This window comes from Pinus tabuliformis, chromosome 7, assembly GCF_031772625.1.
Source record: "Pinus tabuliformis cultivar Carrire ecotype Pingquan chromosome 7, CPIR1, whole genome shotgun sequence".
In the NCBI taxonomy this organism is placed as follows: domain Eukaryota; kingdom Viridiplantae; phylum Streptophyta; class Pinopsida; order Pinales; family Pinaceae; genus Pinus; species Pinus tabuliformis.
Window position 1 is genome coordinate 1,357,625,392 of NC_142293.1, and position 20,372 is coordinate 1,357,645,763.

Consider the following 20,372-nt stretch of genomic DNA (forward strand, 5'->3'; position numbering starts at 1 on the left):
TCAATCAGACAATTCACCTTCAGCAAACCAGAGAACAAGTTTATGACAGAGCTCAAATTTTGCAAGAAAAGCTCAAAAAGATGTTTGATAAAAGAGCTAAAGCTGAGGATTTCAATGTTGGTGACAAAGTTCTGAGGTGGGACTCAAGAAGAGAAGACAAGGGAAAACATGCAAAGTTTGATTTTTTATGGAGAGGTCCATTCGTTGTTTCTGCTGTTCAGGGAAATAACACATATTTTCTCAAATCTGTAGAGGATAGTTCTGCTGAAGAAGGCCCTGTCAATGGCCGTATGCTGAAACATTACCATGACCCCTTTTAAGGGACACAATGCAGTTTTGTATATATCTTTGTGCAGTCTTATTTGTATATATCAGCACTCTGTTTTTCATTTTTATAAGCAGGCCGATTGTTTAAGGAACAACAGTAAGTTTTGTAAAGATACAGCCGATGCAAGTAGCCCAGTTCTTAAAGCTCTGTCTCTACACCAGTTTCAAACACAACAGCAAGAGGAAAAACTGTCACATTACAAGCAATTCATGGTAGAAAAAGAACTGTTTACAGTCAAAGCATTGTACATAATTATCAAGCACGCAGAAGAAAGCAGGCGATGCTGCACAGTTCACAGTAATTCAGTTGAGGAGGAGGTTGTTCATAGTTCAAAGTTTTACATTTTTAGCAGCCAGAACGAAGAAGTGTTTCCAGTCAACAGCAACAAACAAAAGATCAAGGCAGTCTGACCTGCTGTTCTTGGCTTTTCACAAGGAAAAGCCATCCCCAAGTGGAGCCACTGTTAGCCTCCTGTTGCAACAGGGTTTCATCTTTCATGATTGACATTTTTACATGCCAAATATGTCATACTTTGCAAGCTGCAGTGTTCCATATTTCCAGGAGAGACCAAGGAAAAAAGCCATAAAGTGTTCTAGTCCAAATGCCACTGCTGATTCCAATTTTGATGAGTTGTTCCAGTTTTGAAGAGTTTTCATTTAAGGGAGGTCCAAACAGTTTAATCTTGGTCTCCCTAGGTTTCAATTTCCTATTTTAGAATGTAGAGAATGATATCTGTCCAAACAGTTTAATCTTGACAGATTTGTAGATAGGTAGAGAATCAAAGGGACCCAACTGCTTAATCTGGGCCCTGGCAAAAATAAGTATAGATTTAGATAGGAAATCATTCAAAAAGAAAAAATTGTAAAGCTGGGTCTGCAAGTTTAAGTGCACCCAAATCAAAAGAAGAAAAAATGTTAGGTGAGTAGGCTGGGTAGGTAGCTGTGTGGTTGCAGAATGATGATTTATGATCAATTTTGTGTTACAAAGTGTTTTATCTCTTCAGATCACAGTTGCAGCCAGTTTTTCATCTACAGGAGCTCGAGCTAGACATAACTAACTTCCCCTTCTTCTCATTTCCCAAGTCACTTACTAATTTCCCAAAGAGGTCAAGATCTACTTGGTTCCTCTTAGTTCATCATTTTCCATGTCATTTGCCTTAGTGGAGATCTGCTTCGCTCAAGGATTTCATTTCTTTACAAGTTCTTCTCCCCAAAATTAGCCTAAGGTCCCTTACCTTAGCGCTTGCTTATCATTTCCATATTAACTACTAACTCTAGTATATAACTCCCTATCAGTTTTCCCCCTTCCCCTAGTAAACTATGTATATAAAACTCCCCTATGTAAATATCCCTTCCCTGGCAATATAGCCATTTCTCTTCTAAGTCCGGGGAAAAATAGTCCATCTGGGGCTATTTTTAGCCCATCCGAGTCATAGCAGGGATTAATCTGACACCTGGCCAGATTAATAACCTCTTCCCTAGCCCTAAAACCTTAAAAAACCCATGTTTTACCCCTTGTACTAAAGTCCCGAGCGCAAAAACATTAACCCGCGCTCATTAAACCCTATAACCCACTTTTCCTAAGTCTAAAACCCCCGCCGCGCTATATTTAAATCGGAATATTCCCGCGGATATCCCCGCCCACTAACCCGCCGTCGCCCCGTCCTTCCCGCCAGCCGTCCGATCGTCCTGCGCCCAGATCAACGACTGGCGGGCCTTCCCGTCTCCCAACGCGCCCGAAGGTTAGCGTCCAGGAGATGGGCGGTATTGTCGCCGTACTCCCGCCACGCGTCGCCTTCTGGGCTGTGGCGGAGCCCCTCCCCCCAAAACCGCCCAGGCGCTAAGGCGGTGCGCCCAAAACCATTTACCACTCCTGCGCAATGACGTCACCTGCCTGCGTCACCCCCCTGCCCAGTCACCATGACACGTCATCCGCCTGCGTGGCCCTCCTGCCACTGTACCGCCGAGTCACCTGCCACATGTCCTGCCACATCATCAGACCTGCCATACTGCCACGTCACCTCTGTACGTGATGACGTCATCTTGCCACGTCATCATGCTGACGTCATCGCTGACGTCACTCGCCGTACAAGGTCCCACCTGCTGATGTCATCATCAGTTTTTTGGCGCGAAGGGCGAAAATCACACTCCGGAGCCCCGGAATCAGTTTCTGAGGCAGTTTTTGATGAGCGATTTGCGCCTAATAGGCCTGAATGGGGAATCTTTAGGGAATCTTTTCATTACGCAGCCCCCAGCAAGCCCGAAAGGCGCCGAATGACCCATTTTTCTCCGCGAAGCATTCAGGAAGAAGCCGAAGACAGTTTTAAAGAAGACAGAGCCGAACAACGGCCATTAAATGCTGATTTAACGCACAACACATCAGAACAGCATCCCAATTTATTGTCAAAGAGTATCAGAGGAAGAAGAAGAGCCAAAGAGTATCAGCCGAAGATTTTTTAGGGGCTCGAAGCACCTGTGCATTAATGAGTCCCTCAGAGAAGTCAAGTTAGGAGGCGTAAGCCCATCCTTGCCCTCAAATCACAATTAAGGCATTCAAAGCCACCGGACAGCGAAGAAGCAGAAACCCATGCACATTTATTTCAGAAAACACTGCACCAAGCCACCGAGGACAAACACAATTTATTCAGTTTTGATACGGCCGCCCTCAGCGCAGCCCGAGATATTTTTTGTATTTATTGCAGATAGGATTAGGTAAAATTAATCATTCTTTATGACCTGTTTAGGTCAAGATGTAATAACAACAGTTGTAGAGAGTTTTTCCCTATTTATACCGCCCTTAGCATTGTTACAAGGGTTGGTCAATTGAGAATTTTCACTAGAGACTCGCATTGTATACCTGAGTTTTTCTATAACCAAAGATTGCTGAAAGCTTGGAGAGGAAATTGCCTGTTGTAAATGAATGTTTTGATGATATGAAGATGCAATTCTTGTGCTGCAGCCCGAACCAATAAGTGCATCTTACCTCTGTTTTATTGTTTACCACTATCTAGATAGCAGAAAGAAAGAATAGCTTAGAATTTGTTTAAATACACTCTATGCTCAGTTTCTGTTGTTTTTCTATGTTTTCTCTGAATGAATTGGTTATGAATGTGAATTCCTCCTGGCTCATATTTACCCCGATTCACCTGTGTTTTCCAATTATCTAGGGATTCTTCACTGCCCCTAGGTAGCGCTCTGTTACCTCCATCTGTTAAGCTGATTGAGAGATTCTTAATTGCCTCTCGTTACTTAGCATTCTTTCCATCATTTAAACCTGAAACATTGTTTCATGCACAACTATCTTGCTCCACCTCCCCTTATTGTGACCAAGGAAATGCACCAGCAGTCCTCCTCCTCGACTCCACGCCCAATGGTTTGAAGCACTCAGACTGTGCTCTGCCTCTCTACCTGAAACATCAATTTTCCCACCAAAACAAAACAAAAACCCTCTGAACTCAATACCTAGCCTAAAATTCTTTTAAACATAGCTAAATCTGAAAGAGAGAGCCCTCTCTGATTGCAGGTGGGCTAGAACCTGCAATCCAAAGTTGGTTTGTGGTTACCTCGGCCGTATCCCTTACTCCAACCTGGGGACAACCTGAGTGATAACAGTTGGCTCTTTTGGATAACCAGTGTCTTGAGAATGTTTGTTGTCTTCTTCCTTTTCTTCTTCATTAGGACCTTTCTCCTGAGACTGGTGTTCTCTTATGATTTCTTCATTCTCTTCCAGCACTTGAAACTTGTTCTGACTATTCTTCTGTGCCTCATTGTGTTGTTGCTTTGGCCCCTTTTTTCCCACTTTCCCTTTACTTGCCACTTTATGAAAGCTTTCAGTCTCCTTCATAGTATTAGGTTTCCCTTTATTCTTTGTTTTACTAAGAGGGCAATCTTTGAACAAATGTCCATGCTCATGGCATCTATGGCATCTGAAAGGGATATGCTCATAGTCCACAGCCTGTACCCATTCTTCATCAAAAACTTCCAAGATTACTTCCTCTGGCAGAGCACCTGATAGATCCATTTCCACACATATTCTGGCAAAGGAGGTATATTTTGCCCTTCTTGTGGCTTCAGAAATTTTGATGAAACGTCCTAATTTATTGCCAATGGTAGAAAGCGATCTTGTTTGCCAATAATCCAGAGGCAGAGAATAAAGCCTTACCCAAACAGGGACTGAAGTGAAGGTTTCCCGCTCTGGAACAAAGTTCATCTTCCAAGGCCTCATATAGAGACCGGCTACCGCATAAAAGTAGGGTCCTCCTTCAAATATTCTGTCTTTGTCTTTGATGTTTGAGAACACCACTGTGAAGAATCCCTTTGACCCAAGATGTAGGTCAATGCTTCCTTTAGGTTTCCAGTGATACTTGATCCACATCTGTAAAGATTTTTCAGTGGGCCAAATTCCCATGAATTTACAAATAATGGCGTAGGTTCCCATGTGTTCCCTGTGCGCCTGCAAAGCAGGATCATTTAATATTATTTTAGGAGTGATTTCTGCTTTTGGTTTGTAGGGCCCCTTTTGTTTTTTGTCTCTTGCACCCTAACTTTTGTCTTCTTCCTCCGAGTCCTTTGTGCTACTGTTTTCCTTGGTCTTGTTCCCTTCTATTTCCTTTTCCTTTTCTTTGTTCCTGCTATCCGCAAAACTTTTGCTGCTGGTGAACTGTGTTTTGCCTCTGCCAGCTGCCTCGTCTTTGTAGGAGGGAGCCGAGCTCCCTCCTCTTGCGCCCTCCATTAGCAACGAATACCTGCACCGTGCTGAAACCCTATGTAATCGTTTCCGTCGAGCTCCCCGCTCTCCAAGTCTCAACCGTCTTTAGTATACTCTTAAATTTAACTTTCATCTCATATATTTTTTACACAATTTTAGTGGCTAAATTTGATGTTGTTATAAACTATTGTTTTGCTGCAATTTGGTTATTTAAAACTTTAGTTTATAGTAGCATTGAGATTTTCTTGATTTGGTATTTTTGAGTAACCTATTTGAGACTCCTTAGACTAAATCTATTCTTTAGATTGACCTGTAGATCCTTTGAACCCAAGCTTTGAACTCACTTCTTCAACCATTGTAAAACCTAATTTGTCATACCTTTATCTAGTGGAATTTTGTTTGTACATGTAACAAACTACTACATAAATATCCATGATAGGACAATAATATATTATATAAAAATATTTGAATATAAGCAAGATGATGATTTGATTATAATTGAGGGTCTTGTATATATACCTAGGCAGGTACCCTTTCATTGAATGGTCATGTCCTTTAGAACATGCCTCTTCATTAACTAATTACTAGTTAATTAATCATCAATCATTATTACTGTTATCTATCTATCTATATATATATTAAATTTAATTTTATATTATTCATAACATTGTCTTCCTCTTCGAAAAAACTGTCGTCAAAGTTGATTGCTGATAAGACGTATCATCCATTCTTTGTCTTTGAAATCTATTTGCACCTTTTGGAATTCTTCGATCTGTCATTTTCGTTGACATGGGATGATAAGATCTTTGGAGCGATAAATAAAACTATTGAATTGAGAAGGGATATGACCATCCTAAATCAATTTTTTTATGGAACTTTGAAATTACTTGATGACTGGGATAAATTGTTATTGTCAGACTCGACTATGCTGACATCTTTATTCTTCAGAACATAAGTATATTATTTTTGTTTTGAGTGATATATATATGTAGATTGATTGCGATGTCTGCTCTTGTGATTCAGGTGTAGATCAAGAGTTCTTTTGATTTGTTTTTCTCTTATCATGTGTGTGGCAATATTTTGACTTACTTCAGGTACTTATGTTGTTGAGTTGGTTACAGAACCTCCACTTGGAATTTTCATCGCTTGAACTACAACATTTGAGTGTGTTTTTTCTTCCACTAGTTTGTTTTCTTCTTAAGTTCTGATATTGACTGGATCATTATTTGTTCCTTTTTCTTCTATTTGGATGGTTACATCTGACGACTTCGATACATTTTTCATGATGAGTTCTTCTAATTTATTTTTCAATGATTGTTTATCATTTTTAATTTTGTTAATTTGAGTGAGTAATTTCTCTCTATGGTCCTTAAGGCGAGTAATTTCTTCATTTTTGTTAGCGATGATTTTGTCAACTTCCATTTGCATATTTTTTATTGATTTTTAATTTTCTTGAAGAATTACTTTTGAGATATCTTGTATGTCTTCTGGCGTCACTGAATCTGGCTTCAAAGTAATGCCTTGTAGCGTTATTTTTTTCTTTTTGTGGGAAAATGTCAAAAACTTCTTTTTCATATTTAGGATAAATGACCCTAGTGATTCCATTAAGGGCGAACCCATAATTATATCACTATTGTTGCAAAACTGAATCTGGCTTCAAAGTAACGCCTTGTAGCGTTAATTTTTTCTTTTTGTGGAAAAATGTCATAAACTTCTTTTTCATATTTAGGATAAATGACCCTAGTGATTCCATTAAGGGCGAACCCATAATTATATCAATATTGTCGCAAAATAAGGTTTTAACGATGAATTGCAAGGTAAAAATAGTCTCCAATGCATAGTTGTAGATTGTTTATGTCATATTGTTTATTATTCATCGAATCCATCATTTCAATTATGTTTGATTCATGAATCACTAGTTGGTTACCACATTTAGTACTAACAATTTTTTTTTAATCTTGAGTGGGATCGATAGAGATTATAACATCCCTTTGATTTTAAATAGTGCATTAACACACATTCTAAAAGTTTTAGGAAATCTTCTATCACGATCTCCATTCTTTTTTCCTTCATCATTTTTGACTTAGACTCCATTCCTTTCTCGCCAGCGATTAATTCCATTTTGCTTCCAACTTGGTACTTGTAGCTTTAGATATTGTTTTTATATATACTCTTTTTAATATTTCTTACAATTTTTTTGTTGTTGTAATTTTTGTTTTTCCTTTTTCACCTTATATATATATATATATATATATATATAATACTTGATAAAAATATTTGAAACTTTTAAAATTAAAATTTTGGCACACACATTTTGATCTTTTTAATATCTCCTTTTGTTTTAAAGCACCAATTAGTATACTTTTTATGTCTCTATCCACGAAGCAATAATAAGTTTCAATGCTTTAATGACACTTTAACTTGTAAAATATTATTGTTTTCTTAATGAGGAAACTTTGGATTTAATTTTATATGTAACGAATTGACAAGGGAGTAGGATGTGGCCCACAACGTGATGGTTCAGGGCATGAAACACAGTTGTTGGGGTGAGTGATGACGGGCGACGGGGTCCGCAGGTATGCTGGCAGTCATAGCTCTAGTAGGGTAGGGAAATAAAATGGTGCGTGCTGCAGAGGGACTCGACTTAGCTGACTGTTGGATTGTTTTAGCGCGACAGTAAATGGCATCACAACATATTTGCAGCATCAGCCACTAGTTTCAGGTGGGTTGCAATGGGGGTTCCTTTGGGCGTGTCGACTGTGCGACAATGAGAAAGGCATTTTCTGACGACGGTGGCGGGAATAACTAAGTTTCTATGGCGGTTGAGATGACACAGATTGCAGTGATTGTCAAATGAATGCCAACAGGAAAGGATGATGCAACAAGGGACTAGGGATTGGCATTGCCAGTGGGAAGAATGACAAAGCGTGAATGTTGTTTGGATGAAGGGATGGATGACAATTGCGTTATTGTGAAAGGCCGAGGCAGAGATTTCAACAACGATGTTGGCTGTGAGTTGTGGTGGGGTAGAGTGAAGATTGCAACTACGTGCTGTGGTGGAAGGTTTGTCAGATGACACTATGGTTATAGGTATGTTGACTTCCCTCTTTCTTTTCTTTTTTTCTTTTTAAATAATATTTTTATTTTATTTTTATAATTTTTCTTTTACTAAGGGTCAAGGACCTGAGGGTGAAAATGGAGAATCTCCAAACTATGTAGCGAAACGTTTCAATTGCAACGATAACAACGAAGGCTGGACCAGACCGACTCTGTGTAGCAATTGAGCCGCCAGAGGATCGAACAACTCTGATACCAATATAATGAACAAATTTCGTATACACAACAAACCACTTAAGAAGATCTGAATAAATATCCATGATAGGACATTAATATATTATATAAAAATATTTGAATACAAGCGAGATGATGATTTGATTACAACTGAGGGTCTCATATATATACCTATGCAAATACCCTTTCATTGAATCGTTATGTCTTAGAAGATTAACTAATTATGAGCTAATTAATCATTGTTATTGTTATATATATTATTCATAACAATCTTTAGGTTACTTGATCCTCAAGCCCTACCAATGAGGCCCGCATTGCGTTGGATTGAGTACTTTGCTAAACAAAGGAGAGTAGTTTTTAAGATGACAAGAGTAACACTTTCATGTTTTGCACATTGTCTAAATCACCTAATATGACTTTGCACTGGGTGCTATATTTAACTATAATATGCCCATTTTTAACTTCTCATAAAATTGGCCTTTGTTAAGTCTTGTATTTAGTGCTTAACATGTTTGATGAACTTCAACCCTATGCATGGTTGCAACTAATGTTTGATATGTATGGTCATGCAGTTGTTTTTTTTTACAAGCCCATGTGCCTTGAATTTGGTTGGTTATTCAACTTGTTTTTCTATGAAGTTGATAGTTGGTTATTTGTTATCTTGTTTTTATCTTTCATGTTTCCTTTTTCCTAATAACTTTTAATTTTTGTAAATTTTATATAATTTCAATTAGTAATAAAATCAATGATTTTATGTAAGTTTTAATTGATCGAAAATCAAATGTTATTGAATTTTTGAAATTACTAATTACCTTGCAAATGATTGAAATTACTAATTAACCCTTTTTCCCCATGTAGGAAGAAACACAATCCATGAATAATTGACAAAGTACCAATATTAAAATACTTCATTCTGGCAAGCTTTCTCCCCGCCCTGAACTTCTACGATTGTGCTGTTTGAGAACTCTATTTTTTGCAAAGGAGGACCACTCTGGTTTTTCATTTCTGTGTTCTTGGCCTCGTTTTTCTTTGGTCGTGACTTGATTTCTCTTTTTCCTCTTGCACTCTGCCCTTAGCTCGCCTGCGTCTCCAGGTTAGTATCTTTTGGTTTAAAATTTTATGCTGTTTTTGTTATAAGGATGTTTCTAAAGGGAAAGTTTCCAGTAGTTTCGAAGTAGTTGAATTCTAATTAAACATTGCAATATATATGCTAGCATGAAGTTGATTCTAGTTTTGATAAAATGAGAAAGGATGGAATGGTCTTGAAGTTATATTGATATATCATAGATGTTTTCGTTATCCCTTCAAGTTTTTTGTAGAATTCTTGTGGTTTTCACATGTCTGGAAATTTTTTTTTAAGCTGGTCATGGATATCGGTTTTCAAGATTCGGAAGTACTTTGTCATTTCCAAGCCATGCTCGGATTTCCGCTTTAAGTTAGGTCCCTAGTGGTGTGTCTGTGAGGTCTTCTGTTGTTGTATAGTTTGTCCTGAGGAATCTTCATGAAGGTTTAGTCTGGTGAAGCTTCTTGAATCACTCTGGAGCTCTTGGCTCATTGTTGCCACCTTTCGAATCCTCCTGGTTTTTTCGGGCCGGTTTTTTCTCTCCCGGGAGCAGGATTTTAATCAAAAGTACAAGCCTTAATTCCTACTTCTGGCTAGGACATTCTCGGGCAGAGTCAAGTAAGGTAATATCTTAGATATTAAATTATCCTTGGGATGGGATCAGGACTTCTGAATTAAGTAAAGCCGTCATTTTTCAAATTTCTTTGTGTCTGTCAGAGTCCAGCTCATGATATAGTCATCCCATTTAAATTAGATGGACAGATGGCCTCATAATTAATACCTTTCCTCTTGGAAAAAGGGTAAACTTCTTCCCGAGGCCTCCTCTGACAGTACTGTGGTCAGGAAAATAGAATTTTAAACCTTCCTTCTCCGGGCATCTTGTTCAGAAATCAACTGTTTCCTTTGACCGTAGTGTCCGACTCATATCTTTCCTAGATTTTTATGATTCCTATGAGCTAAGAGTCAAGTGGCCGCTTTAAGAATGTCTGACACATCTGACTTGGAGGCTATGATACAAGCGGCCATCCAGGCAGAATCTGTCCACGAAAATGCCAAGCTGTCAAGTGAATGGCAGTCCACTTTGGAGGAAATGCTGGTTCACCCCTCGGACCCACAGAACGATGTTGAAGGTTTTGTCCGAACAAAGGAAAGACCTATGTGCACTATCAACCAAACCGAAAAAGATCAAATAGGGAAGGCCTGGCAGGAAGGATATTCTTAGAAAAACCAAAAACCTGTAAAGACTGTCCCCCCTCCCACAGCTATTAAAATAGATAGTATTCATCTGGCAGAACGCATAGAAAGTCTCCAGGTAAATGCCCTGGTCGGGAGGTGGCATTTTCCGGAATTGGATGACTCAAAGATGAGATGTTGGCTCGAGCAGCAATGGAAGCCGTTAATTGGATATGTTCCAATTGTTGCCAGATTACTAAAAGAATGGTACTGCTTTCATTTCCTTAGTTCCAGTGACCTGGAAATCATTTTGAAGCAACAGTGGGTGTATAAAAGAAGTTTTCTGGCATTGCATAGATGGTATATGGGCTATAATCCATTAAAGAATATTCCATCTAACAATTTGATTTGGGTCAAACTTCCCGGTCTGCCATTAGAGTTATGGTCAAAGGAAACTTTAGCTGAAATCGGGAATGCCATTGGAAGATGCGTTTATGTGGATCCATGGGTTTTAGGAGAGAAAGATAAATGAGTAGCATGGATTTTGATAGACAAAGCCTTCAGAGGAGGATTTCCGGATCATATTGATATAAACTGGAGGGAATTAAAAATTAGGCAAAGGCTGGATTTCTGGGGGATTCCCTTTAGATGCTCAGCATGTCATTGCATTGGGCATCTAATAAAGAACTGTTCACAACGCCTTATTAATAACCGAAAGCATCATGGATCCCATCGTTTTGTGGCAAAGCCCTTCAAAGTAAAATCTTCATACCAGGATCCGGTGCGGTCCTCATCCTCAAAGAGTCAGTCTCCTTTAGGGTCAGAGGAACAGCGAAAGTTTTTTTCTGAAGACCATCAGCATTCTCCACCACTGCTTGAAACCCCTATCCCCGTGGAGCCTATATCCCCTTCTATGCCCCCTCTAGAGCCTGCCTCTGACCGCGAGGTTCCGAATCCGCCCATATCTCCATCTATGCCCCCTCTGGCGCCGGCCTCTAATCACGAGGTTCCAAATCCTCCCCCAATCCCGCACCCCTTTAAAAATCTCAGTAAGGAAATTCACATCATCCATTCCTCAACTCCGTCGCCAAATAAAATCAGTTCTACACTCGGAAGAGGAAAAGAGATTTTGATAACAGCCACCCCTATTAACTCTCCTACATCCTTGCCCACAAATTCAATAGGCAGTGACTTGGATTTCTTATTAAGCAAGAAATCTTCCTTATCAGTCGAGCCCCCTAAAGGGTCCTCTCCTTAACAGTCGAGCCCCCTAAAGGGTCCTATCCTTAACAGTCGAGCCTGCTTACGCATCCTTATCAGTCGAGCCCCCTAAAGGGTCATGTCCTCTCCCTTATGGTCGAGTACCTAAAGGTCCTTAACAGTCGAGCCTGCTTACGCATCCTCTCCCTTGGGGTCGAGTACCTAAAGGTCCTTATCAGTCGAGCCCCCTAAAGGGTCCTTATCAGTCGAGCCGCTCAGGGCTCTCACAATCCATAAACCTAGAGTCCAAAATTCCCCTCAAATTAGTCCAAATTCCGCTAGTAATATTACGGTGAGGAGGAAAATCAAAAGGGGCAGCAGGCATTTCAGGGGGAGAGGGGATGGCGCGAGCAGAGGAGTCCATAATTTATCCCTCATAGATGTTCCCATCATTGACATGATAGAAGATAGGCCTCTTAGAGCAAGCATGGCCGGAAAGCCTCCAAAATGAATTTCATTATTTCCATGAACATAAGGGGTCTGGGGGCAGATCCAAAATTTTTGGCCTTAAAGAATCTCTTTCACTCAGCAAGCCCCAAAATTATTCTAGTCCAGGAAACTATGCACGCCTCTTCTGTTGCAATCTCTTACTTCAGGAAGATGTTTCCTTCCTAGCACATCTCTGCTTTGGAAGCTATCGGCCTTTCGGGGGGGTTAGTGGTCTTGTGGGATCCAATCTGGATCAAGGCAAAAACATATAGTTGTTTGGCAGGGATCCTGATCTCGGCACAAATGAGAAGACATAAATTTCCAATAAATATCTTGAATGTATATGCTCCCTACAAGAATAGACTGCTATTCTGGGAGAATCTCTTTGCTTCTGAAATTCTTGATGTTGAAAATTTATTGATTGCAAGAGACTTAAATGTCACATTAAATATGGATGAAATCTGGGGCAGCAACAAGAAGAAGGACCCACTTGCTGAAAGAATAAAAAATGAACTGCTGAGGAGGAATTTTGTCGACATTCTCCCTCCCCAAATGCTCCCGACATGGGATAATGGCAGAATCGAGAAAGCTTATATTGCCAAGAGACTTGATAGATTTATTCTTCATGCTAGTTTGATTGACAAGTTGGGCATGCCTTTCTCATCGATTGAGAATGTCTTCATTTCAGATCATAGACCGATTTTATTAGGCTGGAAGGAAAAGGGTTTCAGAAAAGGATACTCCTTCAAATTCAATAGATCATTCCTGGAGGATCCAGCTTTTAACGACCTTATAAAAAAAGCATGGAGTGAGATGGCGTCCTCTAATCCTTTTCCGCTTTTGATGACATTCAGAGACAAAATGGATCACATGCGAAAGGTGGTAAAAGAGTGGCAATATGAGAAAAGGCAATCCAACAGAAATGATCTCAGGAAAATTCAGAAGGCATTGGACAGTGCTTCGGAAGCCATGGCTGCTCATCATCTATCCTTCAAAATGAGGTGTCACATAAAGGAGTTACAAAAGAAGAAAATAAAAATCTTAGAACAGGAGGAATCTTTTTGGAGGTTGAAAAGTAGGGCGATATGGCTAAAAGAAGGGGATAAGAATACAAAATTTTTCCATAATTTTGCAAATTCCAGGCGTGAAAAGAATTCCATATGGAAAATAAGTGATGGAAGAGGTGGTTTCCTATATTCTCAACAGGAAATATCAAATGAGGCAGTTAACTTTTTTGAAAAAAAGTACCAAAGATCTAAAGAATGCAGGTTTTAGGACATTCTGTGGGGCATTGAAGTATTTCCTCAGATGTTCGATGAGGATACAAACGATCAAATTTTCTAGCCAGTCTCTGAGGAGGAGTTGCTAAGAACTATGAAATATTTTAAAAGAGATAAATGTCCAGGGCCGGACGGCTGGACAATAGAGTTCTTCATTCACTTTTTCGATCTCATCAAAGCTGATTTGTTAAGAATGGTAGAAGGATCCAGGATATCAGGCAGTATCAACCAGAAGACCTCCTCCACTAATATAGCGCTCATTCCGAAGAAAGAAAATGCAGAGTCATTCATGGACTTTCGACCGATTTCACTGTGTAATATTTCTTACAAAATTATTGCGAAAATCATCGCAGAAAGAATTAAAGCAACTCTGTCTAAATTCTTAACTAAAGATCAGCACGGATTTTTACAAGGGAGAAACATCCTGGACGCGGTTGCAAGTACACAGGAAGGTCTTTTTGCTATTCATTCCAAAAAAAGGGATGCAATCATTCTCAAGATTGACCTTCGCAAGGCATATGACTGCCTTGACTGGGGATTCATAAGGTGTTTACTTGCAAAGGTTGGCTTAAGAGCTAGCATGACAAATTGGATCATGGCCTGCGTAGAGAAGGTGAATTATGCGATCATCATAAACGGGATCCCATCTTCCTTTTTCCTTGCTTCCAGAGGACTCCGTCAAGGCTGTCCCTTATCTCCGCTCTTATTCATACTGGCTATGAATTCTCTCAGTCTCCATATCAACAAGGCCGTAAAGGAAAATAGGTGTCATCCGCTAAAAATTTGCAGGAACATTTCGATCTCTCATAATCTATTTGTTGATGATATTATAATGTTTGGAATTCTATGCAGACTCACATGGTTATGTTTCTATGAAATTCTTAACAATTTTCAAAGGGCAACAGGACTTCAGATAAACAGTGCTAAGTCAGTCATCTATCACAATGATATCTGCCAGGATGAGGTTGATTGGTTATCGGCTCTCTTTGGAATTAAGGCGCAACCTATCAGTCTTGGAATTAAATATTTGGGCTTTCAGTTAAAAGCAACTGGTTATTCAAAGGCGGACTGGCAGTGGATTCCAGATAGATACTACAAGAGGATATCTGTTTGGGAGTATAGATGCCTTTCTCTAGCAGGAAGAGTGATACTGGCACAATCTGTGTTAAACCAACTTGCAGTTTATTGGGCTCATTTATATTTCCTTCCAGCGAGCATAATACAGTCAATGAATAAGCTTACTGCAAATTTTATTTGGGGCGGACAAGCGGGAAAAAGGAAATATCACCTCTCAAAATTGTCCAATATCTCTCTGCCGAAGAGCAGGGGAGGCTGGGGTCTTTTAGATCTGAGGAATTTCGGAAAGGCTCTGTTATGTAAAACCCTGTGGAGAGGGATTTATGAAGAAGGGCCTTGGAGCAACATAATACGAAAGAAATACTTGGGCATGAAGGACCTATCATTCTGGTTCAGAAAAGGAAGGATCGGATCCTCTTTCGGCTCTTCAATATGGTTAAGCCTCCGTAAGATCGAAAGCTATTTCCTGAAGAACTTAATCTGGCGATTTCAATCCGGCAAAAAGATCCTCATTGGGAAAGATCAATTTATGAGTGGCGCTGAGGTGATCGATGTACCTGAACCTTTATTGATTTTCCTTCACAGGAAAGGTATTTTCTATTGGGACAGCCTAATCGCAGGTTGGCAGGGTCCGATCCCTCTCTGGAAGGAAGCGGGAAGTCTGGGGATGCCGGTTGATATTGCTCTTCAATGGGACCATATCAGGACTCGACTCAGAAATTGTGGCATCTTTCGCTCGGCGGAATATGACTGTCTCATGTGGAGAAATTCGAAAGGGATGACCTCCATTCGTGTAAAAGACGTTTACCAGAATTTGAGTGGCCTAAAGCAGTCTCCTCTCAGCCCTTCATTCCCACTCATCTTTTGGAAATCTGGTTGCCCTTCAAAAATGATCTTTTTCTCATGGTTGTCTTTCCATAATAGAAATCTTTCTTGGGAGAACTTAAGGAAGCGAGGATGGCAGGGTCCTGGCCTTTGTCCTATTTGCAGGTCAGCAGAGGAAAACAACTATCACCTTTTTCTAAATTGCAATAAATCTCAGCAACTTTGGAAATCATTGGAGGACTGCTATGGAATCCAGCATATGTCCCACGCTTCAATTATCGAAGCGTTTCTATGGTGCAGTAATCAAAAGGAGTCATGGAGATCAGTTTTCATTATCACTTTTTGGAGCATCTGGAAGTGGCGCAACAATTTTATTTTCAATGGAAATTTATCCCCTTTTCTGGAAATTTTCTCCAACATTATTTCTCTCTATGAAACAATCCCGTAGAGACCTACCAAGCAGTTGAATCAGGATTGTATTGAGCTCCCACAGAAGCTTTCATCTCTGCCAAGGGCATTCTTCGATGGAGCTGAACAGAATGGGTCATGTGGCTGTGGAGTTCACATTTTGGCAAATGAAAATAGTCATTTTTTCATTCACTGGAATGGGGGGAGGGGCTCCAACAGTAAAGTTGAGGCGATGGCCCTAGCTGGCCTTCTAAACTTCTGTCTCTTTCTAAATCTTCAGGATGTCTCCATTTTTGGAGATTCAAAGGTTATGGTGGATTATGTCCTTGGAAAGAATAACATTCTCAAACCTCAGCTTGTAGGTTGGTTAGACAGGATCAGGTTCTTGTGGAATAGAACGGAGGGAGACTCTATTCATCATATCAATAGGGCACTCAATCAGCAGGCAGATGTTTTATCTAAAAAGGGCCTTCAGGCGGTTCCAGGTTTCTGGTATTTGCAGGTTGCTCATGAAGGGAAAATCTTCTCCATTCAGGATTTTTTTCCTCCCGACTTTTAACTCTTCTTTGCAGTTACTCTGGTCTCCCGATTTCCATTTTGGTCATATTTTCCTATCAGTTTGCTGTGTTTTCATATGATGCTGTTCTTCGTTTCTGTGGCTGCAGGATTCTCCAGCTACGCCTATCCTATATCTTTTGAAGATTTTGATGTTGGTTGACAGTATGGTTTTTTTGTGCTGGTTTCTCGGCAATATCTTGCCTTTTTTGGTTTTTCCTCCTTGATTTTGCTTCGCTAGATCTATATGAGACATATATTATCTCATCTGAATGTTACATATATGCTTTATTTATATTTCTTATATAAATACAATCATGCTTTTTCGTCCTCAAGAAACTATATTTCAAAAACATAATTATAGCTATTTAAAAATGACGTATTTTATCATAATTAAGAACCTTTTCATTTTTTGAAAAATGCAAGGACTTCCAATACTATAAAGTCAATAGAAGTAGGGATAAGATTTAATTTGACTTGAAAATTTAAGTGATTTCTAATAATGTAAGGTAGATTGAAGTTTTCATAATACGATTTATAATGTATGGCAGAATAAAGTTTTCATAATACGATTAAATTTTATTGATTCTAATGAGCGATAAAGAACATTCGATATAAATATATTTGGTTACTTGCGTTTATTTCGAGGAATGGGGTGAAGTTATTATTATTTTTTATTTAGGGTTAATTTTTGTAAGTGATTGGTTGAGTTTATATATATTGTTGCTAGGTTCAAGTTTTATCATTGAATAATTTTGGTTATTATATATAGATAACATTTGGTTACATGTTAAATGAGTTTATTTCGGGGAATGGAGAGAAGTGATTATTATATTTTTCATTTAGCTTTAATTCTTGTAAGTGATAGTTGAGTTCATATTGAGTATATTGTTGTAATGGTTCAAGCCTTGTTGTTGAATAACCTTCAACCCTAAAGAATATTTTACACTTTTCCCATGGGTTGGAGGGTGGGATGCTTGGTTACATGGAAAAAAATTGGTTATTTGAAAATAACCTTCAACCCTAAAGAATATTTTACGCTTTGCCTATGGGTTGGAGGGTGGGATGCTTGGTTACATGGAAAAAACTTGGTTATTTGAAATAATTTGTTGTTGTTTCATAAGAGGGTAGAGTTCCATTTGTGTGAGATGCATTTGAGTTTTGCGTCTTTAATTTGTTTCGTTACGTTTAAGGAAGATGGAATTTTAACATTTTAAGGTCATACTTTAGGACCAAGAGGTGTTTTTAACTTAGACAGTAGTCACAAGAAGGCGAATATCTCGTATAGTTGTCACTAAAGCTACAACAATTGGGTTATGTATCTTCAAATAACATCTAACCTTAATTTTATATATGAGACCATAGACTATCTTTGAACCTCTATATATATATATATATAATTATTATTTTTTTTTGAAAAAAAACGTGTTCGATAAACTATCCTCGAACCTCGAGTCTATATATATATATATATATATATATATTATTATTTTTTTGAAAAAAAACGTGTTCGATAAACTATCCTCGAACCTCGAGTCTAAAATTATATATATATATATAATTCAAATATATACTTATTATTACTGCACCTCATGTTTCCATGCTCCAAGAGTGGGGGTATATGGGGAAATGTTTTCCCATGTCCTTACACCCCTGTCCCCTGGCAACATTTTTTTGTCCAATATTCCTTTACATTGGATAAAGATGGGAGATAAAGGTTTGAGGGCTTTGTCACCATGTAAACTAATGGTAATATTGAATTCTTAAAGTAAAATGTGGATATTCTCCTCTTTTTTTTGTTATCTACAGAAAAGGTAGGATAAAGGAGAATATCAACATTTTACTTAAATTTTTAATATTACCATTAAATATTTTAAGATATTTGAAAGTGATTTCAGCTAGTGTTGTAGGATCCGCCCCCTGAGATAAGGTTTGAGGGCTTTGTAACCATGGAAACTAATGGTAATATTGAACTCTTAAAGTAAAATGTGGATATTCTCCTTTATTTTTTTTTTATCAACAGAAAAGGTAGGATAAAGGAGAATATCAACATTTTACTTAAATTTTTAATATACTATTAAATATTTTAGGATATTTGAAAGTGGTTTCAGCTAGTGTTGTAGGATCCGCCTCCCTCATAGATCAAGAGGCAAATTTGTGTCCCGAAGGGATATGCCATCGATTCTTTCGAAGAATAGCGGTTCTGCTAAATTTTTGCAATTCTTGGAAAAACAGAAGCATGACGGTTCCATTGGCTTGATTTGTGGTTCTGACACGGATCTTGCGTGGTCACGACTAGATTCGGGAGATGCAGATAATTTTGTGGACTTGGCTTCTTTTTTGGACTTGAATTGGGTTTAGGTGGGGTTTAAGTGAGTTAGGGAAAATATGCTTGATGCTTCCTAGATGCTCCATCTTTCATTTTCATCTTTTTACTTAAATTTTTAACATTACCATGGAATGACTTACGATGTTTGAGAGTGGTTCCAACCTCACCAAACTTGATATGGAGAAAAAAGAATTTTATATCCCATTCAAAATTCCACTGACTTAACAACTTTCAGGGTTTCAAGATCAATGGAATTGTGGCATTTCATGAGATTATATCATGTATGAGGGTATGTGATTGGCATTTAAACAAGAACACCAAGCCCTATATGTACCCAATGTTGGTGGTGTTGATTGTTGAACTCCTTTGTCATGGCCTTAACAAAAAATCAACCCTTCGCTCAAGTCAAAATCATTGATCAAGCATGTTAAGCTTTCTCTGCCATACTATAAGGCTTGGATTAGGCTGTTTGATCAAAATTGAGCAATGTTGATTAATATCCCTAGAGAACCGAAGTAGAGGTAAAGACTAGACAAGAGGAGAGGAATCTAAATTCTAGATGGTTGATGCTCGAATATTTAATCATTGATGTACAATGGATGTCATATCTATCTTGATTTATGTACAAATATGCATGTTTTCATATCTTCTACAACTAATTTGGTATTTTAGATTATATATATATATTAAACGCTTTTGTTGCTTCCAAAAAATGTCCTCGCTTCGTCCCAGTAGGGTTTTCAATGTGAATTACATTGAGAATTATAATGTATTTGCAAGCCTTGCAGACATGCAGCGGATTCGAAGAAATCAACAAGTCTCTCTTGAGAGAATGGATGCTCGTCTAGCTTGTATCGAAAGACATATATATCATGGTTTCGTAAGCTCTTTCAGGATCTAGTGCTTAGGATCCCACTTTAGTTACATCTTCTGATACTTAGATTTTGTAATGATTGCTAGTATTTTTGTATTTTGAAATTGTGCAATAAATACTTTAGTGATTAATATTTTTGAGATTTTAAACAAATTATTCTATAAGTGGGGGGTAAAAAATACCTAATTTTCCATCGCTATGGTAGAATTATGTACTTGATATGTTATGTTTAGATGTATGGTAGAATTATGTAGTACTTGATATGTTATGTTAATGTGAACTAATACAAAACAACTTAAAAAAAATTGATTGTATGCGAAGCTCAAACTTGATTTCTTGTCTCTAAATATTTGGCATAAACCCAAAACCAATATATAAAAAACAAAACATACTCCTTTTAGTTGAACCACACTAATCGGAGCAAAGGAACATATTTAATAATCATACGGATGATTATACTTATGAGGGGAATTTATGTCGTGGAGTGTTAAGATTTTTTTAATATTTTTATTTTTTAAGTAGTGTTTAAGTTAAAAAAGATTAATGTTATGTTATTGATTACTTTTGTGTTTTGAAAATTATAGGGTTTATTTTGGATATCATTTTCGAAGTAAAGGGAAATTTAGTTTTATGTTTTAAAATTTATTTTAAATATTATATTTAAAATAAAGAAACTGAAAATATATATATATATATATAAATGAAATTTTAATTTTAATTTATATTCCAATTTTATTATAATTTAGTTTTAAATAGATGTCCGAAAGCAATAA

At 38.1% G+C, this 20,372-nt stretch overlaps 1 protein-coding gene across 2 annotated transcripts in view; it reads left to right on the top strand.

The window, feature by feature from the left end:
• The window catches only part of LOC149252605 (metal tolerance protein 4-like), a 68,933-nt gene that overhangs the window by 40,365 nt on the left and 8,196 nt on the right, over positions 1-20,372 (top strand). The gene's annotated exons all lie outside the window — the stretch shown is intronic.